The sequence below is a fragment of the Mchenga conophoros genome, linkage group LG7 (assembly GCF_057382185.1).
Source record: "Mchenga conophoros isolate Kocher_MC1m ecotype Shallow Benthic linkage group LG7, M_conophoros_male_GT1.1, whole genome shotgun sequence".
NCBI classification, from domain to species: domain Eukaryota; kingdom Metazoa; phylum Chordata; class Actinopteri; order Cichliformes; family Cichlidae; genus Mchenga; species Mchenga conophoros.
Genome location: NC_140532.1, coordinates 43505044 through 43530928, shown reverse-complemented (window position 1 = coordinate 43530928; position 25885 = coordinate 43505044). Strand labels below are relative to the sequence as shown.

At 41.6% G+C, this 25885-nt stretch overlaps 1 protein-coding gene across 1 annotated transcript in view; it reads left to right on the top strand.

Moving 5' to 3' along the window:
* Positions 1-11504: 11504 nt before the first annotated feature.
* The window catches only part of gnaz (guanine nucleotide binding protein (G protein), alpha z polypeptide), a 33022-nt gene continuing 18641 nt past the window's right edge, over positions 11505-25885 (top strand). Inside the window, exon 1 of the mRNA XM_085279421.1 lies at positions 11505-11806. The gene's annotated coding sequence lies outside the window, so the exon portion shown is untranslated. The remainder of the gene's footprint in view (positions 11807-25885) is intronic.

The window sequence follows — 25885 nt, the reverse complement described above, 5'->3', positions numbered from 1 at the left end:
AATGAAAATTTTTGTCCACACGGTGACAGGTGGACATGAACATATGGATCTATGAGCTGATTATGCAGTCTAACATTTGATTGTGGGATTACAATTGACTAATGTCAGTGGTTACATGGCCTGAACTGATATCCCTGCGTTGGTGTTGTCTGAGCAGTCAGTTAGCATTAGCCAAGAAGTTAGCAGACGAACGCGACCTAAATTTAGCTAACGGCAAATCTAACTGGATAATATGTTTATTATATTGTATAAATTAATAAAGGAAAAACACAAAAAAGTGCTTACTGTTTGTTCTAAAAGACAGGTTAATTTATAAAAAAGTCATTTTTCTTTCTCCGCCCCCCTCCACACATTATAAAGCTATGACGTCACAACAGTGTGATTGAGTAGCTGCAATTTTGATCCTGGACCAACATTATTCCAATAACGAAGGAAGAACACCAACAGGGGAATGGCAGATACATCGGGCATATGTAGAAATGCACCATAGCCCAGTGGTGTGCATACACGATGAAGCACTTCAATGTTTACATAAAAAGTTTGTCCCCGTAGCTCCAGACAGAAGGTCACAGGTTCAATCCCTGGTTCTTTCAATCCACATGTCAAAGTGTCTATAGGCAAATGTCCATCAGTGCATCCACTGGTGCATGAGCGCGTTTGGCCTTGCAGAATTATCCCAAAAGTAAACAGAAAGCACATGCAGAATGTTTAATTAAAAAAATGAATACTATGTAGGAATCTTAAGTTAATCTTTTCTAAACAACGGGTAGAATGAGGATAAAATGGGGAGATCTTTTGGGTGAAACAGATGGTTGAAGTGGTGTTTGAAAGTCATTAAAATACCAGTTTCTCCCTAAAATAATTTTATTTGGTCAGAAGCTTAAGAATAACAGCACTTAATCAAACACCACAAGAAAAATCTTCCAGATATAATGAAATGTGAAAATATGAAACAAGAAGTGCAAATTATGCCTACAAATGACATAAAAATGGGAATTATGTATTTGGTAAAAGCTAACTTTGTTAAAAGAAATTATAAGGACTTCCGGTTTATGTGATTATGGCGTAGGTCGCACCGAGCGTAGCTCCTGCAGAGTCTAGTTATTATCTAGCATTTCCAGGCACATTTTGACGGGTTTTTTCTTTTTGTATAGTTCCGAGACAAGACTGTTTTTGCCTTTTGTGTTTACAATGTCGCGTAAGGTTAATAAGAGCGCAAGCACCTCTCAGCCGAACTTGCGGCCTGCTGCTAACACTGCATCCCCGCCTCGTGGTAAAACTTCGCCACGGCCTGGGTCACCCGACACGCCGCTCGTCGATACGGAAAAATTCACGAAGGCTGAACTCCTCTCTGAACTTCGTGAAGAAATTTCATCACTGTTTAAAAAGGAACTGACGGCAGCGTTTGCGGAGAATCTCACGTCTATCAGGTCCGACATACAGCAACTAAAAACGGACCTTTCCTCAGATATAACTACCATGCGGCAGGAATTCGCTGGCCTCAGGAGCACGGTTACGGGGATGGAGCAGTCTCTCTCCACATGTACAGATGATATTGTCCACCTCCAAGCCAAAGTTGATGCGATGTCAAAGGAGTTGGCCAAATTGGAGAATAAATGCAAGGATTTGGAGTCCAGGTCTCGCCGCAATAATATACGCATTGTTGGTGTGCCAGAGGAGAACGTCCTGTCCGCTACAGATGTGTCCGTGCTGTTGATGGAGGCATTTCAGCTTGGGAAGGAGCCGCTTGTAGACAGAGCCCACCGAACTTTGGCCCCCAAACCTAACACCGGTGAACGTCCCCGTGCTGTGGTTGTGAGGCTGCACTATTACGCGGACTGTGCTAGGATTCTCCAGAAGGCCAGGGAGCTGCAGAGAGTGCAGATAAATAATATGACCATTTCTGTGTTCCCCGACCACACCGCTAAGACAGCGCGGGCCCGTGCGGCTTTCAATGAGGTCCGTCGCCAGCTTCGCGACATCCAGGGAGTCCGATTTGGGATCCTCTATCCGGCAAGACTACGGATCACTTATCAAGGAATGCAGCGCGACTTCGTCTCGCCAGATGAGGCCAAGGAATATATTAAGACAATAACCACAAGATAAAAGATATAGCAGGACAATGTTTGTCTGTTTGAAATAGCGTATGATCCTAATCCAAACATCATTGTGGTAAGCTAAGTTTGTTACTCTGCCAAACACTTGTTTTGTTTTACCAGTCTAATAGTAAAATATAATTGGGTTATTTTTATTTTATTTGTGCCTTTTAATTTATTGAGAAAAGACTCTGTTGGAGCTTTGGTTTGACACGGTTCGTTTCGTAGTCGGGAGCGTTTTTGTTCAGATTGCTCCGGGTGGGAGCGTGCACTGCCGTCTCCGTCGTTTGGGGATGGGGGCTTTTGCTGTGCAGGGGGGAGGCGGGTGGGTGCGTTTGACGTGTTATTATTATTTTTATTCTGAAGCTGTACTTTTGTTGTTGTGGGTTTGCGTTGTGTGTTTGTGTGAGTGTGTTTTTCCCACTTGTTCTTTCTTTGGGGGTGAAGAAATAAGTATTTTCTCTTTTGTCTTTCTGCAATGATCAGCACTTCAGGTCAGTCCTTAGGCAATAGTGGTATTAGATTTTTAACTTGGAATGTCAAAGGTATGAATAGCCCAATTAAACGATCTAAAATATTTACGCATCTTAAACGTTTAAAGAGTGATGTAATGTTTTTGCAAGAGACCCATTTGCGAGATCGGGATCATCTTAGGCTCAGGTGCCCATGGGTGGGTCATACTTTCCATTCAATGTTTAATTCAAAAGCCAGGGGGGTGGCGATCTTAATAAACAGAAGGGTACAGTTTACAGCCTCTGAGATTAAAGCTGACAAAAACGGGAGGTATTTGGTTGTTGTAGGCACCATGTACAATGTACCCGTCCTCTTAGTCAATGTGTATGCGCCAAATTTTGATAATCCAGGTTTTACAGATGCACTTTTGAGTAGTCTCCCTTCCCTTGATACTCATCTTTTGATATTGGGTGGTGACCTAAACTGTGTTATTGATCCTGCCTTAGATCGTTCGAATCCTCGGACCCTGACCCAATCCTCTATGTCCAAGTCTATTTCTGAGTTTATGTTTCAGAATGGTTTTGTAGATCCCTGGAGGTTTTCTAACCCTACTGCCAGAGCGTACTCTTTCTTTTCTCAGGTACATCAGTCCTTTTCGCGGATTGATTATTTTTTTGTGGACGGTTCCCTTATTCCAAAAGTACTGTCATCTACATATCATCCTATTGTCATTTCCGATCACGCACCACTTAGCGTTGACATCAAGCTCGTAGCCCAGTCCTCTTTTTCCTCACCCTGGAGATTTAACTCTTTGTTGCTTTCGGATGAGGGGTTTGTTACCTTTATCAAATCCGCAATTGATGAATTTATGGTGTTTAACGACAGCAATACTGTTACGAGGTCATTGCTTTGGGAATCTCTTAAGGCATATGTGCGTGGGCAAATAATTTCTTTCTCTGCCCATTCCACTAAAAGCCACAAAGCCAAACTTCAAACTTTGACTACACAAATTTGTGACATAGATAGACAGGTTGTTGACAGTCCCACTCCCGATTTGCATAAAAGACGACTTGACTTGCAGACTGAATTTGATTTACTTTCTACGGCAGATGCTGAACGTCTTTTACTTCGTGCGCGTGCGACTTATTATGAATATGGTGATAAGCCCAGAAGGCTTTTGGCCCATCAGTTAAAACGTCAGGCCTCGTCTCGATTAATTTCCCAAATTAAAGATGCGGCAGGCAACTCGGTCTCTGATTCAAAGGAAGTAAGCGAGGTGTTTAAGACGTACTATTCCTCCCTATATGAATCTGAATCTGCTGCTGACGCCTCAGAGATGGATTCTTTTTTTAACGGTCTTACAATGCCCACTGTCGATCCTGTTATAGCTGAACAATTAGATGCCCCTCTTAGGCTGGATGAAATTGTGCATGCAATCAAGACCATGCACAATGGTAAGGCACCAGGACCTGACGGGTTTTCAGTTGAATTTTTAAAAACTTTTATAGACAAGTTAGCCCCACTACTTCTTTCAGTGTATAATGAATCTTTTGAACGTGGTCTATTGCCCCCTACATTGTCTCAAGCACTAATTACTGTTCTCTTAAAGAAGGGTAAGGATCCTACGTCTTGCACCTCGTATAGGCCTATTTCACTGCTGAATGTTGATGTTAAAGTCTTGGCTAAAATTTTAGCAATTCGCCTTGAAAAGGTTCTTCCTACTATTATTTCAGATGAACAGAATGGCTTTATTGAAGGCCGCCAGCTGTTCTTTAATGTCCGCACGCTTTTGAATGTCATTCTTTCCCAACACTCAACCATTAATCCAGAAGTAGTTATCTCACTTGATGCTGAGAAAGCTTTCGATCGTGTAGAGTGGAGCTTTCTCTTTGCGGTCTTGCAAAGATTTGGTTTCAAGGACAGATTCATTTCATGGATTCGACTGTTGTACAGGGCACCCCAAGCCAGTGTCTATACAAATGGTGTTTCCTCTGGCTACTTCTCATTGTCACGCGGGACGAGACAGGGTTGCCCCCTGTCCCCCCTACTTTTTGCTATTGTAATTGAACCCCTATCTGTAGCTTTGAAGGCCCTTCCTCATTTTCGTGGTATTTCCCGGTCAGGCCTTGACGTAAAATTGTCTTTATATGCAGATGACCTGCTTCTATATGTTTCTGATCCCTTATCTAGCATACCATCGATTGTGTCTCTACTAAACAAGTTCGGCTCTCTGTCAGGTTACAAAATAAATCTTCTTAAAAGTGAATGTTTCCCCATAAATTCTTTAAGTCTTACACTTAAACAATCTGACATTCCTTTTAGACTTAGCCCTGCTGGCTTTAAATATTTGGGAGTTAACATGACTCGTACTTTGTCTTCTCTATACTCTTCCAATTTCTCCCCTTTAATGACTCAAATTCAATCAGATTTTCAGAGATGGAAATCGCTACCTTTGTCCCTAATTGGTCGGATCAATGCTGTAAAGATGAACATTTTGCCTCGATTGTTATTTCTGTTTCAGAGTATTCCTATATTTTTACCTAAAGCTTTTTTCAAGAAGTTAGACCAGCTAGTTACATCGTTTTTGTGGGGAGGGAAACACCCCAGGGTGAGGAAATCATTATTACAGAGACTGACATTTGATGGTGGTCTTGCCTTGCCTAACTTTTTATTTTACTATTGGTCCTCTCATGTTCACAAATTGACCCATTGGCTTGAATCTCAAGACCTGCTGTGGTGCAAACTGGAACGCCTGTTGTGCACTTCCTCATCCTTAGAAGCTTTATTATTCTCTCCACTACCACTTAAGCCTTCTCATTTCACCCAAAATCCCGTGGTACAGTCTAGTCTAAGGGTCTGGTCACAATTCAGGAGTCATTTTAAGTACATCTCTGCGTCAGTACACATGCCCATCACGCAGAACCATCTGTTTACTCCTGGCCTCATTGATGGTACCTATGTACAGTGGAAGCGTCATGGTATTAATACATTTAAGGATCTCTATAAAGATGGCACTTTCTTAACTTTTTTAGACCTGTGTTCAGAAACAAATCTTCCGGCTACCAATCTATTCCTACCCTCTTCTCCCAAATGTCCAACCGTGGGAGGAATTCTTATCCCTTAAACCCAATAAGAAGTCAATTATATCTTTAATATATAAACAACTTATGGATTTAAATGTCCATTCCGTTGCTAAAATTAGGGGGGCTTGGGAGCAGGAGTTAGGAATAATTTTTTCGGATCAGCAATGGGAGAAAGCAGTATCCAATGTCCGTTATAGTACGTCCTGTGCCAGGTTACAACTCATCCAGTTCAAGGTGTTGTACAGGGTTTACTATTCAAAGTCTCGTCTGTCTGAGATTTACCCACAAGTGATGGATCAGTGTGAGAGATGTCATGCCACCCCATGTGACCTAGGCCATATGTTCTTTCTGTGCCCAAGACTCCATGGCTTCTGGAGTCAGTATTCAGTTATTCTTTCCAAAGCTCTTGGGACCCAAATCTGCATGGACCCTTTTCTAGCTGTTTTTGGGCTTCCAGTCAACACTGGTCTAACCGACCCTACACACTTCAAAATATTAGCCTTTACATCACTTTTGGCTAGACGTTGCATCTTACTCCTTTGGAAATCTTCAAAGCCACCTTCAGTTTCTTTTTGGTTTAGAGATGTGATGTCATCTCTTAAATTGCAAAAGATAGGCCTTGTGGCGAAGGGCAAATACAGAGAATTTTATTCTATCTGGGGCCCCTTCGTGGACTATTGCAAGTCATTAAACGCTCTACCAGCTGATTAATATCATGTCTCTCCCCCCCCCCCCCCCTTTTTTTTTTTTTTTTTTTTTTTTTTTTTTTTTTCCCCCTTTTGGGGTTTGTGTTTGTTTTGGGTTTCTTATTAGGTTTTGTTTTGTTTGTTTACTTAAGCGTGTGTGTAGATGTGCCTGTGTGTGTGTTATTGTGTCTGTTCATGTAAGAAAAACTAAAAAATATGTGAGGGGAACAGATTGTGTTGTCATTGTAAACTACTGTACACTTGTCTCTCAATAAAAATATAAATAAATAAATAAATAAATAAATCCTCATCTGATAGTTCCAAAAAAAAAAAAAAAAAAAAAAAAAAGAAATTATAAAGTACATAATTACAAATATTGAACCGTTTCCCGTAATTGGCACACATGAGCTCAGAGGTGACACATCTTGTCTAATGTGTGTTTTTATGTCTATAGATAAATATTGCAAAAAATGAAATGAGGACCTTGGGCAAGGTTTAAAAATAGTGGAAAAGTATCAAAATATAGCTGAACCAGAATTACTTATCAGCGACAATGGACTTTTTCACACAATAAATATGATGGATTACATTGTCATAATATGTCTTCACACAGAGAGAAACACACACTACAACAATGATAATAGGCTGCATGTGTATATTTTAATGTTTTTAATTGAAAACATTTGTACCTGATTGAGGTTGCAGGTGAAGTTGCATCTATGACAATGCTTTTGGATATATAATTATGTGGTGAAACAAAAAGAAGGAGAAGAAACTTTCAGCTGCTCCCTTATTCACCAGGGCTCACCACAGCTGGTACATCCAAACTGTTTCCTCTTAACTATATGTTATGTACATGCTTGGCCACTAGGTGTCAGCATTTACAGTAAAACCAAGCTAGATGCCACACCAGAGCGCAACACTTGGAAGATCATGTAAATGCAGGGCTTTCTATTTTTTCTCATTGTTTGTTATTTGCTGTTATTATCAGATAAAATTCAGTTTATATAGGCCATGTTTGCTGAAACTAAGTTTTTAAAGTCCAGTATTGCCAAAAGTGATGTTTTCAAAAGGAGAAAAGGAGGAAAAATTATTACAGCAGCAGGTAGTCACATATCACAGATCAGATGGTGCACATCTTGCGCTCACGCTGGCCCTGCTAAATGCTTCATTTCTCTGGCTGATTTAAAGCACCTGATTATACTTCTGAACTGATTAAACAGAGAGTCTGAGTACACTGTCAGTATTGTTGTACATCTGCAGAGAGCACAAACCTCCAGGTCATGTGGTTGTGAGAAAGGAAATCCTTTATGTACCCTGTCTGTTGGTTTTACAAGGCTGGCCTCTGTGATTCATTTTTTTTTTTTTATGTGATCACTATCTAGCAATGTACGATAACCTCTCCACTTAGAATACCTGCCCCTGTGCACAAAGTCTGAAGAGAATGAATGATTGAAAGGATGATGTCATTTTCATAACTTGTGTACCTCATGGGATTCATTCCGAATTACCAAATGAATATGGCATATGTGCCATGTTTGTTTTGGACTTTTTTTTGGTGCTCTGTACAACCATTTAAAGAAGCCTAAGCTTAAAAGGTTGTCCATTAGTCGTTTTATGATAAGGCTGAGGATAAATATTACAATCCTCAGCCATAAATCACAACACAGGAACACCAGTGACACAGACTCTATGCTTGGTGTCAGAGACACTGCTCACAAAAGCGACTTTTACATCTCTGCTTTACACCCTGTACTGATCTCTGTTCCCACAGCAAGTTTAGTTCACACAGGAAAGAAAGTGTGTCATTACAGCTGGATGGTGACACGTCCGTATGTAAATGTTTGCTAAATTTATAGAAAGAGACAGCTTCTTTCACAGTCTCTCGAGACAGGATCTCTGCTGCCTCGCTTTCACCTTCCTCTCAGGCAGAGTCAGGGGTGAACGCCTGTTTGAAGTTCTCCCCCTGGGCTCCAGGGTTCTGTGGGATCCGGGTGCGCTTACACTGTTAGCACGCCTGATATGAGAGCCTGATCAAAGCTGGCTCATTCTGCCTGACCGATTTCCACAGGATTAAGGATTAGGGAGACAGGAAGCTGTGAGAGGCACAGAGACAATCTGGGAGAGACAAAAAGGAATATGGAGAGTGAAAGGGATGGAGGAATGCTGAAGTTTTATAAAACATAAAACCAATGATTGTACACAGTAATAATAAAGCAAACATAAAAATATAAAAGGATCTTTCTGCAAAACTTATTTTTAGGATTTAAAAGACATTATAGCAAGTTTAGCCTTACTGGACTTACCTAACTTCATCAAAGATTAAATGTGTCAGTTTGAACTATTTTTTAACCATTTTCTCTTAGCAGTATGATTCAGCTTCCTATATTTCAGGGTGGCAATTTTCTTCGTTTTTAACACTTTTTGACCATCACTCATCTGTTAAGTTCACTTATATTTTTATTTTGGGCCACTATTAGTGCTACATACTACTTTAAGTGAACTATTTCCTTTTAAGATGCTCTTTCTTTTTAAGATCTTGTACTCTGCAGTAGCCATGCACACACTAGCTGTTGCAGAAATATCTCCATGGGCATGTTAAATCTTACTTAAAGTGAAGCCCTTATGCTCCATAGCAGCTCCTTATTTTTTATTTGTTATTACTGTTAACTTTTGATGATTCACGGTTCAAAAATAAATCCTCATTTATTTTATAGTGGCTCTTCATCTGGTGTCTGAAACAAGCTGTTTGACCTGCTCTCCCCTAAAGGCCACCCTCCCGTGTGCCACATGTCAGCCATGTGCCCGAGACGACCATATAGAACAGCAGTCCCCAACCCCTGGGCTGCGGACCGGAGTCGTTTGGTACCGGGCCGCGAGAGTTGAAGCTCGGGTGTGAAATTGATGGTTTTCAGGTTTTTTATCGTTGTTTTTTAATCGTTAACTTGGTCTTTTCCCATGTGTTATGAATACATTTTCTTTTTTTTGGTACTGGTTTTATTTTGTTGTTTTTATCCACGACACCTTAAAGGCCGGTCTGTGAAAATATTGTTGGACATAAACCGGTCTGTGGCGCAAAAAAGGTTGGGGACCGCTGCTATAGAGTCTAGAGCAGTCTGAACTTTTTGGCTAATAGCCTTTTAACCTCTTTATTTTAAACCTTTTGCCATGTTTAGTATGACAGTCCACCACTGTGACGATATAAATGGAAAAGCAAAACACGCTCCCTTTAAGAAGAAAAAGAACGGTTTTGAGTCTAAAAGCAGCAAAAAGATGAAAGCAGTGATATTTTTTTATTCTTTTTTTTTTAATTAAGAAAATATAGGATGAAAGCCATTATCATTTAATTATATGAACATTACATCCAAACGATTATCTCCAGACTTAATGTAGCCTGAACAGCAGTGTGTTAATCGTGAGGCTTGGTTGTTAACAGTTATGAAAAAACACAGTATGAGACTGTGTGCCGCCAAACACTGGTGCTCTTCAGTGCACAGCGGCTTGTACAACAAGGGGAGACCAAAATAAGATCAGCGAGGTGTTTACTTAAACGAGTCAAGATGTTATGTGAACCAGAGGGAAAAAATGGTGGCAACGGTGCATATCATTTGTGTGTGTGTGTGTGAGTGTGAACGTTTTTGTATTCATATACATCAAAACATGCCTGACGCAAATGTTTCCGTCACACCTGGAGCTTTATCTCCTCTTCTTCAACAGGTATGTCATCACTGGCTTGACATTTGAAGGTGAAATGTCAACAACAGCTACTAAGCCTAAGTGAAAACACTGACTGAGTATAAAGCCAAAACGTCTTATCTGAACAGGCAGGTTGTGTCCGTGCCGTCCTCTGTGCACCAGTGAAGCCTCAATGCAGTCTTGTCCTGTTGAATCGATGATACGGATAGGGGCTCCCCACTGTGGGCGCTTGTGGTTGTGTGTACCTGACTTAGAGTGTGCTATTATACCCATGTTTTTAGTTTCAGTCACTCATCTATCAGAAAACAGTTCCCTCTGCACAGAAACCGAGATTTGGAAGATTTCTGCCGTAACCTGACAGCTGCTAAAGAGGAAGGAGCAGGGTGTTTAAAGTAAATATTGGTAGACGTTGAATGGGGTAATAAGGATAAGGAGAGACGAGGGGGAAAGTGACAGAGAGAAAGAATGGGAGCAGCACAACACGTGCCTGCCGGCCTGGATTAAAAGGCCCAGATGAAAGGTTGGCGAGAGGCAAAGTTGTTCACCCGCACCAGATGTGCACTTGCTCTGGCCTATAGCCGATTAATTATCTCATTGTTCATGACACCAGGGTTGGTGTCCAGGCAATTGCATTACACTACACACCCTGAGCAACCTGATCTGGGGGATTTCTTTCTTGTTGATCGGTCTGATTTGGGTGTGTGCGTGTCTGTGTGAATCTGTGCGTTAGTAATATAAGGGGAGTCTCTTCACACACTAGCGGCATTCGTAATGACAAAGCAATCACACTCCAGCGGTGCAATCGTTACGTCTCTAGGGGTAGACTTGCGTGTGTTCTCCGTGGCCGCAGTCTAGTCAAACACATTTGTTTTATTGTCGTTCTCAGAGATAAACGAAAAGAGGAAGAAACACAGGAAAAGAACAACCCATTCACACCCCGCATGACACGCTGCCTCATTTGCCCAAGCCTCTATCAGTTCTTTGTTATAGCCAATAGCATTAAAGGAAGTGGTCACACTGTCACAGAAACAGTTGGCACGGAAACAGCACATTACACCATCGTCCAATCCCCCTCCCATTCCTTTGTCGTCATTTCTCCCCTCCCTTCCTCTCTTCTTCTGTCCCGTTCCCTCCTCCACCTCCCTCTCTCCCTATCTTGTATGTTTTTTTCAGTCATCAATGAAATCACAACCAATCCTGCTGCTGCACTGTCAACAAGGAGACAGCTCTTTAAGGGGCAGATCTACTTGCCATATATACTTATAATCTAACCTTCAGGATTGCTTAAATACCAATGTGTGTTTTTCTAGCATAAAGCAAGGATGCTGTGGCTCCCCCATCAAAGCCTGCTTTCTCTCTCTTTCTCTCTCTCTCTCGCTCTCTCTCTCTGTTACTCTCATGATTTAATCCTGACCATTTCCCCCTTCTCTCTCTATCCCTGCTGACTCCTCCCTCCATTTCTGCCCTGCGCTCCCTCTCGCTGCCTCTCCGTCTCTGACACACTCAAACACACGCATATACACACCCTCCACCCCCATCGCTGCAGTGTCTCAACTGCCTTGAAGCAAACAAGAGAGGATATAGAACACAGACGTTAATGAGAGCGAGAGAGAGAGAGAGAAAGAGGGCCGCGGGAAGAGAGAGATGTATATGTGAATGTTTCACCCTGTGAACATGAGGAAGGCATGAAGATGGAGCAGCAGGACTAAAGGTGGCTTGTACAGAGCCTTTCTCACCCTGCAAGGGCTTGTCTGCAGTATCCTTTGTAAATGGATGCTGGCTTGTGAACACGGTAAGCCTCGCCACTCTCACAACGCTTCCTATTTCGCTATTTTGGCTTGCTTTGAGACAGGAAGATGATATTTCACTGAAGCCGTTCTGCTGCTGAGGCAGACTGTATTTTCCCATAAAATGCACCAAAGCAAGCAAGCAGCCTGTCCAGTCCCCTCCTCCACCCTGTTAGCTCTGTGCCAGCGGACGCTGCTATCTGTGCTTGCAATTTGACTCATCATCTCTCCAGAGCATCCTCAATTCTTATAGAATGCTTTTATCTGCGTGCAGATAAATTCATTTAATTACTGTATATAGGGCAAGTGGAGGATGGATTAAATGTGTGTGCGTGTGCGAGGCTGTATGTTTGTATGAATGTCTCTATGCTCTGTCCAGGCCATAAGGTGTAACAGAAAGAGGGGAAATGAGCGAAACCGCCATCACACACACACACACGATCAGGTGTTCGGTGCTTACAACTGGCTTTACGAGACACTGAATGTGAACGTGCAGTGTGGGAGTGGGAGGTGTACCATTCCTGTGGAGCTTGGTTCTGCAGACAGTGGGATAGGAAGGCAAAATGTGGCCCGACACTGGCATGGGAACATTGTAGGATTTGCCAGTGTGGAGCTTGCTGTCCCATGAGGTAAATTTACAGCAATTAATAATCTGGATGTTGAACAGGGATTTATTTGGTTTGTTTTCTGTCCAGCTGTCTGTGTCTGCCTCATGATTTTAAATCCTGACGGTGAGAAGAGGGAAAGAGGCAGAAAGCAGAGCATGTTCATTACTCAGCAGGCAAAGCAGGGCAATTTCTAACATTTTCTGTCTCAACATTTCACATTTCCAACAGAGCATTACTGTATTTTTATTTATTTATTTATTGTAAGTGGCAGTTGGAATTTTTTGTGTAGCATCAGGAGAGCATGTGTATTTGTGTATATTGTATGTGTGTTTGTGTTACATGCTCAAGAGAGAAAAAGAGAAAGCAAAGCAGGGAGGGGTTGAGGGGCCAGGGATTTAACGATAGGGAGGCAGATGTGGCAGAGGGGCGGAGGTTGATGCAGCATCGAGCAAGAGAGGGAAAGAAGGAAAGGCAAGATTTCGAACAGAATGGACGGATGAGTGGGACCAAAAGACTGTGTTAATGTCACGGTGGTAGAAAGCCAGCGCTCGTTCTGGGCGAAGACAAAGTGATGGATGTGTCTGTGATAGTTCCACCAGCAAAAGCAGCAGCGCCAGTGAGGCCCTGAGACATCTGTGAAGCAAGGCAAAGATGGTGGAAATTCCACCACGCCTTCTTTCTTCTTCTGTCTTGAGGACCAGTGATCTCAGGATGGCTCAGAAATGGTAGATTGATTAAAATAAGTGGAAGGAAATACTGTCGTACAGCATCTACAAATGCAGATAAACCCATTAGGGGCAGCAGGAAATTCAATCTAGTGTTCCTACGAAACTAAATGCTTTGCATTTTCAGACAAGGCCAGACTTTTAGCACTTTTTCGATGAACGTTCTGTTTGTAAATCACATGCAATCTTCAAGTAGGATATGACTGAAATCAATGTAAAACAAAAGGTATTGATATTAGTCATTTTGCCCACATATGTTTGACTTCAAGGGATCTGACCTGTTGTTTAGAGCTTGTAACAAAAACCTGCAGATGCATCGTGATGCTATCTCAAGAGAAGATGCCTGTCTTGGGTGAAAGAAAGAAACTGTGGGCTGTAACATTGCAGCCTGAACCAGGATTTGGTGCAAAACAGTGAACGTTTTGCATTCTCCCTGCATTCTCCCTATATCTCGCATGTTTCAGCTCCAGTCAGCAACGTGCGCTGCTCTAAATACAGATTCATCTCATTTCATTTCAGCTGTGCAGTTTGTTTGTTTTTTCCACTTCTCCCTGCAACATGTTACAAATGTCAGAGGTCACCGATGACCTTGGCTTTAAAATGAGGGATGACAAGGTCCAGTGTGAAGTATAAAGGTTAATCACATGCTTACATAATGGGCCTTCAAGTTTCAGACACAAACACACACACACACACACACACACACACATGCACATGCGCGCGCACACTTAAAAATGTCACGATACCCTCATGCCGATCATTTGGACGTGAGGTCGGAGAAAACAAGTGTATATATATATATATATATATAAACCTATATATATATATGTATACATATATTTTTTACCCAGCACGCCCCTGTGGGCGGTTTATCCTTCAAGCTCGGGTCCTCTACCAGAGGCCTGGGAGCTTGAGGGTCCTGTGCAGTATCTTAGCTGTTCCCAGGACTGCGCTCTTCTCCGATGTTGTTCCCGGGATCTGCTGGAGCCACTCGCCTAGCTTGGGAGTCACCGCACCTAGTGCTCCGATTACCACGGGGACCACTGTTACCTTCACCCTCCACATCCTCTCGAGCTCTTCTCTGAGCCCTTGGTATTTCTCCAGCTTCTCGTGTTCCTTCTTCCTGATATTGCTGTCATTCGGAACCGCTACATCGATCACTACGGCCGTCTTCTTCTGTTTGTCTACCACCACTATGTCCGGTTGGTTAGCCACCACCATTTTGTGCGTCTGTATCTGGAAGTCCCACAGGATCTTAGCTCGGTCATTCTCCACCACCCTTGGGGGCATCTCCCATTTTGACCTATATATATATATATATATAACGTGGCAGTGTGCGGTTACACTGCACTGCTTTTCATATTCAAATAAGAGCAATAGTGTAGCAAACCCTATGCTGAGTTGACCTCCTTCCACCTCTTTTGTTACTTGCTACATCCATTCCACTGGGTGACATAATGGCAGGGGACAGCAGGGACACAGTTGGTTTTAAAGTGACAGCGGCTGTTGAGGTAGTCACTCGCAACACCGAGCAGGCCAGCGTCACCGTCCGGTGCACTTTTAGCAATCTTTTTAACCTTGTAGGTGAGCACACCACCAGCTTGGACAATTAAACTCAGCTCTATTACAGTTAAGTACCAAGGGGGCCTGAGCGTAGCTCCCTCAGCAGCCTACTTAATAAAATGATTAATCTAAGGTGTCATTTATTTCCTGGAGGGGGACCAGCAGAATTATCACACAACTCTTACAGCGTTTGTCTTGGTAGTTGTGAGAGTGAACATGAAGCCCAATCTTTATGCAGGCACGGTTAAATAAACACTAAGGAAATGCGTGTCCCTAAGGTATGTGTGTGTGTGTATGTGTGTTGGAGCTGCTTTGCCGCTATGTTCAGGCGGGGCACCGCTCTGTTCAGCTGGCTCAGCATTTGTGTTTGTTTTGGGTCTTTAATCCTAGCCAGGTACTGGAACAAAGTGTCATCTCCACACAAACAGCTGTAAGACATGCTTTGGCAGCTCATTTTCAACAGGCAGCCGCTGATTGTAGAAAGGGCTAATAATCGACTTCACAGTAAAGCATCAATGAGGGAAAGCTGTCAGAGGAATCGAACAAAATCTTAGGGTGGGGTTCAGTGAATGAGTAAGGATTAGATTATCTTTGGTGTTATATAAAACCACACCAGCTCAATTCATCCTTCTCTCTCTCTCTCTCTCTCTCGTTGCCCTCCTTTCTAATCTTTGCTGGTAGTCGCATACAGGGGACTGTCTGTTTTCCTGAGGCAGGCCAGCAAGAGGGCCTTGCTTCCAGCACTCAAATCTGAGTGATGAGAGGGCACAGCAGAGGGGACTAACAGAGCAACTTTGTGTTCCACTGCACACACATAACAGTGGTCATATGACAACAAGGAGGTGGTGGAGAGAGAGGGTGGTGGTGAGCGAGGGCTACGGCCTACAACCGACTGCTGAGGGATGTTGATCTTCAGTGGAAGAAGTGAAAGCTGATATATGCCACATATATAGAGAGAGAGAGAGAAAAGGAGAGGCAAGCTTTACAGTCTGTACTCTTAGTTCAGGCTTTCTGGATCACAGCCACTTTTCTTTGTTTTGATGAGGGCGTGCAGGTCGCCTTTTCCAAGAAAACATCTGAAAATGACGTGAGGCTGGTGGTGTATCTCGGTGACTTCTTCTTGCTCCTTGCTGTTTCCATAAAGTTCGGCACTTTCACATAGCCGATGCTCTAGGCTCTTTCTTCATGTAAACACACAACATACAGTTAAACTATACTCGTCTAATTGAACTCATTTATTGAAAAACATACTTCATCGTCATCTCCAAGACTTCCGCACCAGAAACCCACTGTAACATCAAAGATAGTTTGCGCCTAATAGTTTAAGTAGCACTTTTTTCCCTTTTCATTTGTCATTGTCCTTTGTGCTTTAATTCTACAGAGCTCATTGGGTGGGTTAATGGCAATTAAAGTGTTGCATCTGCTGCAGTGTAAGATGTTTCTCTTTTTCCTGTTCCCGTTATCAAATCACTAACAGCAGATAATGCCTGTGGGTTGTAGAAGCCTGAAAGTGTCTGTTACCCGCAATTTCCTTCTGTTAGAGAAGGCGTTTATCTTATCTGTCATGACCCAAATGAATGCTGTGCTGTAGTGAGTGTTTGAATGCAGATTACAGTGTTCATAGCACCAACCTGCATTTGATCTACCTAATACGGTTCAAAAGCCGAAGAATGCCTACTGTATCCAAAGGCATGCATGCGCGCCCCCGTTTGCTTTTATACAGCAGCACGTGCACGCGAGCCTCTAGTGTCCACCTTGTGCCATCTTATCCCTTCACATCACACAGCGTACAGGCTCAGCCTGTGCACAAACATGCCATTGTCATCGCTGGCTGGCCTTGTGATTCAGTGTGACCCGCTGGATTAGAGAAGGGGGAACACAGCCGCTGAGATGAGGAACATTAAACAGAGTATTATCACGGAAAAGCATCTATCATACAGCGACCTCACCCCCACCCTGTCTCCACCCTCTAAATAGCCCACTGTTTTGGGGGAGTGGAGAGAGGAGAACACTGCCCATCATTGTTTTCAGTAATGAATGAGTTGTGTCCTCACATGTGTATACTACGCAGGCATCTTCCTCAGAGGTCTGCGGTGAGGACGTGATGGAAAGTAAGAACGTGAAATGTTAAAGAAACAATTTTGAGGGCTAAATTAAGAGTTTACAATGACCAGACTCAGATATGGAACTTTTTTTTAAAAGAGCATTTAAGGCCATTTTTGATCCACAGTGTTTCAAGAGTGTTTACAGAGGGAACATAAGTGATGTTGGTGATTTTGAGTTCACTTAACTGCAACCACCAGCCAATGGTTGGTCTCCTGACACGTGTTTTTGAAGCAACTGTGCGGTCATTACAGGTTCTCAGAATGCCTCTCCTCAGATGCTTCTCAGACACATGGCTGCAGACTAGACTAGTTTTTCTTTGACAGCCCATTCAAATGCCTCTTCAGTGTATATATGTTGTTAACTATCTATCAGCTCTCAGCCTGGATGACAAGGCTTACTGCTTCTTTAGTTTTCACTATAATCCAATCTCCTCTCAAGAACGCTGATGTATAAGAAGTGAGGATTATTAGTGTGTTATTAGAAAAAAATGAAGGTTAAGCCATATGGTTAAATCTAAAGAGGTGCAAACTGCTGAATAGAGCTGTGAATGTGACGTAAAGTGGGGCGACCACAAAGCTCTGACTCATCACATAGAACCGGGCCTTCTAGGTTGGAAAACTTTGTTTATTTAATTCCTGTGAGATATGCAAACCAACAGAGTGCCTTTCAGTTATCACGATCGACAAGACACATGGCATGTTTATCTGAAAGCATCACATGGACCACCATAATCTACAGAATCTGTATTAGCAGCTAGCATCAGTTTGCAGCTCAAAGCATGAAACTCACTGTCTGCTTTATGTCGCTCATTCTGCAGCGTTGTGTTGCAGCACAGCCAGTCAATGAACTGAAACATGAAAATCATTCAGTGCAGCGTTCAGATAACCCAGATATTATTTACCAATTCTTTCTGTCCTATTACACGTCGCAGCTCTCTATAAACACACTCTGTGCTTTCATCCTACTTCATCTAGCTAGATTTCTGCCCAGCGTGCCCTGCTTCACATGATAATACTCGCAACAGTGAATAATCTATCAATTAGAGTCAATCTATGTTTGTTTTTTTTTACCCGTGGAAGCAAAGTGACAGCAATTATCTACACAACAAATGCAGTATGGTTAAAAAATCCAGCCTTTTTTATTTGTTTGTTTCCCCACAAGGATTTTTGAGAGATTTAGATTGTCATAGCCACAGTAACCAGTTCCATTTTATCTTGCTGTGTATTAGCTGTTAGATGTAAGATTTCCTGGAAACCTTCCCAGACTGGTAACATCTCCAGCACCCTTTCCAGAAGCTCGAGCAGCACTGATTTAAGACTCCTCTCAGCCCCTGCTCTGCTTCTTGGTAGGAGACCTAAACAGAATGCCACTGGGACAAATGAGAACACACAAACCCAGCAGTACAATTAAATAACGTACACAAAAGAAAAATTAAGAGTGGGTTATGTAACTGCTCGTGCTGCTCCAAGCTAATTTGTCAGCAGCGCTGCCTGTAAATGATTACTTTTTTCACAAGGCCCATTTTAGTGTCTTTTTCTTATTTTCTGTGATAAGAAATCCTGGTTATCTGGGTCATAATTTCCACACTGGAGCCACTCAAGTATATCAAGCTGGCAACGATGATAGAAAGGCTGCAGCATCTTTCACAATATATTATTGTAACTTAAAAAAGACAGTTACCAACAGGTTATCAGTCACTGAGTGAAATGTCTTGTTTTTTGTAAATGTAACTTGAGACAATTCATTCTTAACAACTGTGATTGCCTCGTGCAGCTAAAGCTTCGGTGTCCTTGCTTGTCCTTGTGCAGACACCTACAAGTCCACATTGGAAACTGTTGCAAAACCACTAAAGGCACAATTGGAAACATTACAAATGATGAAATCAGAGTTCAGAATGAAAAAACTGCACAAACTGATCAGCAGTAACCGCACAGCACAACTGCATGCAACCACACAAAATGACAGGCGCACTTCATTGCTAAACAAAAGCAAAATAAACAATAAACAGACGATATTATGCAATAACTTGATGAACATAAAACTAATATAAAATGACCTGAAGTATCCAAAATAACAAATAAGGAAAACTAAGAAACTATAAAAAAAGAGTTCACTGTCGTCACATCCAGTAAGAACAAACCGATAAATGGGACTTGACCTGCATGAATGTCATGTGACCTGATTTGCGTCCTCACGAACATGCAGTAGTGGCTTTTGCTGACAAAGGGTAGCGTTATTTAGATCAAGAGGTTCGGGTGTGGATTTAGAGGGACATGAAACAAAAGTGTCTGAATATTACAGCCTTCTCTCATTTCTTTCAAGAAGGTGACGTTGAGCGAGGCTTTTGTGTTTGAACTCTCTTCACTTATGAATAGCCAATATGTGGTTTTGGAGACACCTACTGTAGCAGGAATTACCACAAAAGCTGCTTTGTATACTTTGTAAGGCTATCTGTCTATCAGCACACTGCCATGACACCTCACAAGAGTGCATTTGAGTTTAAAATCAATGTCAGTTTTGTAGACGGGTATTTTCTGGCTCACAAAGGGGGTAGAAATACATCAAACGCGCCACTGGTCCCTCCACTTAAGCCTCTCCGCTTATGTCTGCTATATAAACATGTAACATTTGTCAAAGATTAAAGTTTGCAAGTCATTTTGTGGCTAATGTAATAATCTCTAATATTTCTCCATATGGTATCTACTTCACTCACTCGCTTTCTCTGTATCTGAAGCCGGAGCAGCTAAAAGGCAGTTTGAGCTTTCAGACTTAATTTCAGTCATGTGTAGTGCATCAACCACAATGATGTTGTGGTCCAAAGTATTCAGGAAAATACTGTATAAGATGTGAATCACATGCCTTCAATTCAAATTAGTTTTTACCGAGCTAAATATAAAATTCTCATCTTCTTCCAAATAAAACACTTCCTTATTTCAAGAGTCTTTGCTGTATGAATGTGGATGTGTTTTTTTAAATATTTATGGTAGAAGTAACATAAAAACATGAGCACAGCTCCAAATAATATCCATGACTGTGTCAATGCCAGCCTGACAGATGAGGGCATTTTCTTATATATACCTTCATTTAGGAAAGAAAGCTTTTAAACTTATTGCATCATCACCTGTCGGTCAAATTGACTTAAGAAAATCCAGTCTGTACCAAATGGTGTTATTCATAACTTCTTGGAAGTTGCAGTCATCTCAGATTATTCACCACCTCTGTGGTAATCACATGATTGGGCAACTGGCTTTAAGGGCTGATGGTTTTTAAGAATCTCTTACTCGAGAACACCTCAGTTTCGTTTTAGACTGGACTTTTCTATATAAATATGACAATTACTCTGAAGGCAGAAGTGAAAAATGACATACTCAAAGGTTTGATCACTGCTAGAGATTAGCTTCTGTTTCATTTCTGAGGTTTCAGATATGACTATAAAAACAGGGGAAGAAAATTCTTTATCTTGATTCCAGTAAGTTGCTTACTTACTAGTAACTTTTTTTTGTGAGCAGTAAGCAAGCTTTCAGTCAGCAAAACAGATGCCTTTTGGTCAGAACACATAAGCACTGTTCCAGCACAGGGTACAAATGCTCGACTGGACTGGGCTCCAGAAAGTTGGGTGAAGTCCTCGTCGTTCTCGTGTCTTTCCCAACCCACTCCTGCGGAATCTTTGGGACTTGTGGGGCAGTCTGTCCTGTTTCAGGAGGCTGGAGTGGTCTACAAACATGCTGTGACTGGTGCTACCTGGACCCAGTGGTTCCCAGTGGAACATTACATTGGGAAAAAATGTGATATACACAACGCAAGGTCATCCACACCACCTATCAGTGGTTTTAATGCTGCGGCTGATAAGTGTTCATCAAGAAGAATTACATGTGAATTTCTGTGTGATCCTATTAGAAACACTAAATGAAATAGTTGCAGTTTCACGTCACAGGTGCCACTTCCCAGATAGTTCTGCTTATATTACAGTCACACAAGGGAAAACTGGTGGGAGACTGTAGCATGACCAAAATGATTGCAAATGTGTGCAATGAACTTTAAAATGGTTTCTTCACAGACAGGGACAACTCGCACTCAGTTGGCATCTTCAAAGCAACTTTGGTGCACTAAGACTTCAATAAAATGGTAATAGGACAGAGTCAGTCTGCATTTAGTCTGTCATCACCTTGCAATTGAACTGCATGCAGTCTCTTTGTGATAATGGTTAACTGTAATCATTCGATTAAAATGGCAATTCTGTTGCTGTCTACATACACAGAAATTCACAAGAATGGCCTGAAACTCATAGATTTGAATCCAAAATTCAGAAACTCCTCCATAAATAGTGATCTAGTTGGCGTACTTTACTTTAATATAGGAATTGGAGTTGGCCTGTCTGCGTTTATTAATTAGATAGCAGTTATTTGCAAACCTTTGGCAATTTGAGTCAGTCTGAGTCGGACTGTGATTGTTTGGAGATGGGCTTCTTACCACATCTGCACAATCACCTTGTAAGTGGTCACCAAGAGGTTGAGGGTGCTACACACTCAACCAGTTTGTTACTGCAACTACTTGCAACCTGTGACTGTAGATTTCTTTCAACTCATAACCAAATGCAAAAAAATAAAAATAAAACAAAAAAAAATGCAATAATCAGACTACCTAGTTGCAAGGTCTTTGCTGCCTCATTTTCACTCTAGTGTGACTGAGACATTAGTCATAATAAATGTCCTACCTTTTGGATTCATTCAGTATGGATTTCAATAATTGCTGATTAAATAATAAATCTGCCTGTGAATTAACTTGCCTGCTTATTACCTGTTGGAGACAGTATTCTTAGGTTAGGGGTTTTTGCAATACAACAACTGAAACTGAAGCCCGCTGGCCATGGATTTAAAACACACACACACACACACACACACACACACACACACACACACACACACACACACACACACACACACACACACACAGCCCTGCTCACCTCATTCATAAACCATTACAAGATGACTAAAAGCACACCTGCACTTTTCACCTTTCTTTTAACATTCGACATTTTTCCTTTTCATTTATAAAAACAGTAGAATTTCCATTCTGCATATCACCAGCAGTTCTGTACTGCATTTGTCAGTCTCATCATTGCACATCTCAGCACCGTCTTGGACCTTCAGTTGCCTTTTCTTTGTTATTCCGTTGACATAAGTTTCATTTCACAAAGCAGACTTCAGCAACATGTCTTCATTAGCTGCAATCAGATCTTCCAAACATGCTTTCTAATGGCTGTTCTTATCCGGAAAACTAAGTTCACTGTCAGGATCTGGTCACCACTCCAGTTTAATTTTAACTAATGTTTAAATTCTGTTTAAAAACTAAGGCTTTTAACTGATGTGACTAAAAGAAACACTTTCCCTACCTACCTATATGGTGTGATCCTTCCTGTGTGTTTAAACATCAGTATGAGATGTCAATGTTTGTTCACATACTGTCCATTCTGGTAAGTCATCTGTAGTCGTTACATAATGCATTTTTCTTTGAACAAATTTCATGTCTGAGCAATACCATTCAGCCTCTAATGGATTAAAATCGCCACTCAATCTAATGTGACTGACCCTAATTGTAAGAGCATTTTCGTGGGCTAAATAACTACAGCAGTAGGACAGTAGGAGAGGTTATACAACAGAAACCACCGTGACTGCATATACTCATCTTGAATCAATCGTGTGATTGTAATTATTTGCAGCATGGTGAATTAATAATTAGAGGTAAGCCTCTGGGAGCAGTAGTGAAGGGGGAGATGATGGGCCGTGTGCAGCCAGAGCTGTGCAGGAAAGGCAAGAGAGTGACCAGGCTCTGTCACATGATGGCTATCAGATTTCTTCAGCCCTCATGATGCATCAAGATGCTGTCCTTTCTGCCTGGCCCCCGTGGCTCTGCATTCACTCATCACTCGGCCTCCATGCTGATACTCAGTCATTCGATGTACCCATAACACTCACTTTCTAGAAGACGGTCTGCAATAGTTCTAGTACAAATATTCAGAACTATTTTGTGCAAAATGCAGCAAAATCAAATCAATAGTTAGTGTATTTAGTCAATGCAACAAAACAAACAAACAAACAAAAAAACAGGAGAAGCTTTGTATTGTAGACTTGCAAACAGTTTTTCAATCCATTTGCAAGGTGAGCTCCTCCAATGATCTTTGAGACCTTGTAGTGGATTCATGCTGTGTTAAGCTGAGCAATTTTGCACTTTCCCAGACAAAAACTGACCAACAGGAGAGAATCGTTATATCTTACAGTGCTCCAGTGTTGCACTGTGAGAGAGGTTCAAAGTTGGTAGTTGCAACTAAAAATACTCTATATGGACAAAAGTACTGGGCCACACCTATTAATCTTTGAATTCAGGTGTATAAAATCAAACACAGAGCCATGCAGTCTGCCTTTACAAACATTCGTGAAAGAATGCGTTGTTCTAAAGAGCTCGCTGGATTTCAATGTTGTAATTGAACAAGATGCCACCTTTTCAACAAGTCAGTTTGTGAAATGTCTTCTAATGGATATGTCACCGTCAACTGTAAGCACTGTGACACATTGTGTGTAAAAGTCATCAATGCTCTGTTGACTTATTTTCTTTAGTTACAAACCTCCTCTGGCATTAACATCAGCACAACAAATTTCCCCTGAGAGCTTCATTGCACAGGTTTCCATGGTTAAACGGCTCCTGTAGGTGTGATGTGTAGGTGTCCCACATTTGTCCATGTAGTGCAACTGTGGTCAACTGAGCAACCTATAGGGCGAGACATGAAAGCGCACAATAATCAAAAATACATTGGCATAATAAAAAAAAATACAAAAACAAACCCAAGTGGAATAAGTGGAGGCAACAAAAAAAGAAAACAAAGTTACTAACTCACATGATTTATTACAGCAGCAGGATGCAGTTAGAGTTTGCCATCTAGTGCAAATATTCAATTCAGTTCAGGTGTGTAACAATTCACAGCAACGGCCGCCCCAAGGTAAAGATCCTGCGGTATTCTGGAGAAAACCCCAACATTCAAGCGATCCCTTATGATCAAGCACTGTGCAATGGTGGGAAGTAAAAACTCCCAGAGAACCAGACTCAGGGAGGGGCGACCATCTGCTATAACTGGTTGGTGATGGTGGTGGATGAAGAGAAAGAGAAAAGATAAAAAAGAGAGCTGTGGCAAAACACAGACTAAGGGAAAAAGAAGACAAAAATTTGATAAAAATTGTGAAGTGATGAGTAAATATCCTCCTGGAGCCTATCGGTGGATGTTGGGGTGGTGGAATGGTTGAATCTGCAGGCAGCAATGCTTAAATGTCACGATGGGAAATTCATCAGCTTAAATACACAGAAAAAAAACTGGTGAGGTGTGCTTGAGATATGGCGTGAGGAGACTGAGACACGCTACATAAATGACCCTGTGTGACTCGAACCAGCTCATAGGCTTCACGTCATTTGTGACATCAGAAATGCTGCTTGTGTGTGTCGTCCAGAGGTCTTTTTGTCAACAGCGGCATGCAGTTTACAAGACTGCTGAAAGCCCACAGTCTGTAGGCGCCTTTAGTTTCATTTGTCTTCATGTATTCTTGAACTGGCTCCATGATGTTGAGATCAGGTCACAGTGGCATCTGTTGTATATTGCCTGGATATATTTGGGGTTGTTGTCATGCTGTGGAATGAATTTGGGGCCTTTGTGATAGTATTGTGTCTGGTTACAATTACATTTTAAGTCTTTGCGCCAAACTCTTTGTAAGTTTTACCAAAGCCTGAGATGTATCCTTGTAAAGTAAAGTTGGCACTGTAAGCATGATGTGAAATCCTGATATAGAAATGATATTTTCTTGACCTTTAAAAGCTAATTATTTATTTGCTGTCGCTTGCATTTGGAGCTATTTCGACTTTAAACTAGACTGTATAATTTGTTACAAAGAGTAAGCATGTTTTCATCCTCTAGGCACTTCCCTAATTAATTTGTGTTTGTTTTTTGTTAAAATTTTGTGGGTTCCTGCTGCGATATGCTCTAGTTATCCATGTGTAAGGAAGAAAAAGCCCACGTTCCTCTCCATGCAGTGTGTAAATGTGTCTAATATTACTTCACCAGTGCACTACTTCCACAGAAATTATCAAATAAGAGGTATAACTTCAAAAAGTGCAGAAATGTCAGAGCTGCATATTTGTGAAATAACAAAATGGAATGACTTCGCACGCAGCTTTAATGTGTTTCATGGGCTCTAAAAATCAGTGATGTGCATTAACCGGTTTGGCTGGCTTTGCCATTTTGAGAGGGTAGTAAGGTGCCTGAAGCCAGGAACCAACTCTCTTTTCTGTCTGTGTCATGATGCTTTATTATGGCTTTGTTCTGCTTTGTTGTCCTTTGTCTTTTGAAGAGTGGACGCCACGCACCAGAGTAAAAAAAGGTGCTCTCCTTCTCTCTGTGTGTGTCTAAAGATAATACCAATATTCTGCCATCGCTTAGTCTGTTCCAGTGTGCACCCATTTGTTGCTGAATCTGATAGAAACAACAGTAGCACAGTTATTCTTGCTTGTAATTATTCACGTCAGCCTCTGGACATTTGAGACATTTATGTAAATTCAAGCAACCAAGCTTCTTCCAATGCAGTATTTGTTTTATTTAAATAAAAGTGATGCCATATGCAAATAATGTATGAAAATGGGAGATGAACGAAAACTATTTGCATGTGAAATATGAAAGATAGCCACACATATGACTGGACAAAGAGTAAGAGCTTTGCAGTAGCATGAAAGCATGAGAGGCACCTGCTGGCTTGAGCCTGTTATTTTCCACTTTGATAGTAAATAAGCATTTCACCTTGTTTTACTGAACACCAGCGCAGAAAGAGTGCAGGCAGAGACACTGGCTTGTGAGGGAACTAGCATGAGATGCTGTTGTTTGCAAGAGAAAACACATTTTTGTTTACACTGCATCACTTCCCTTTCAAACGGTGGATAGTGTTTGTTTGTTTTTTGTTTTTTTAGTTTATCTCGCCTGGTTCAATCCTATGTTTGACCTTGATTGTGTATAAAATGAGTCTGTGTGTGGTACTGTTAAGTGGATAGG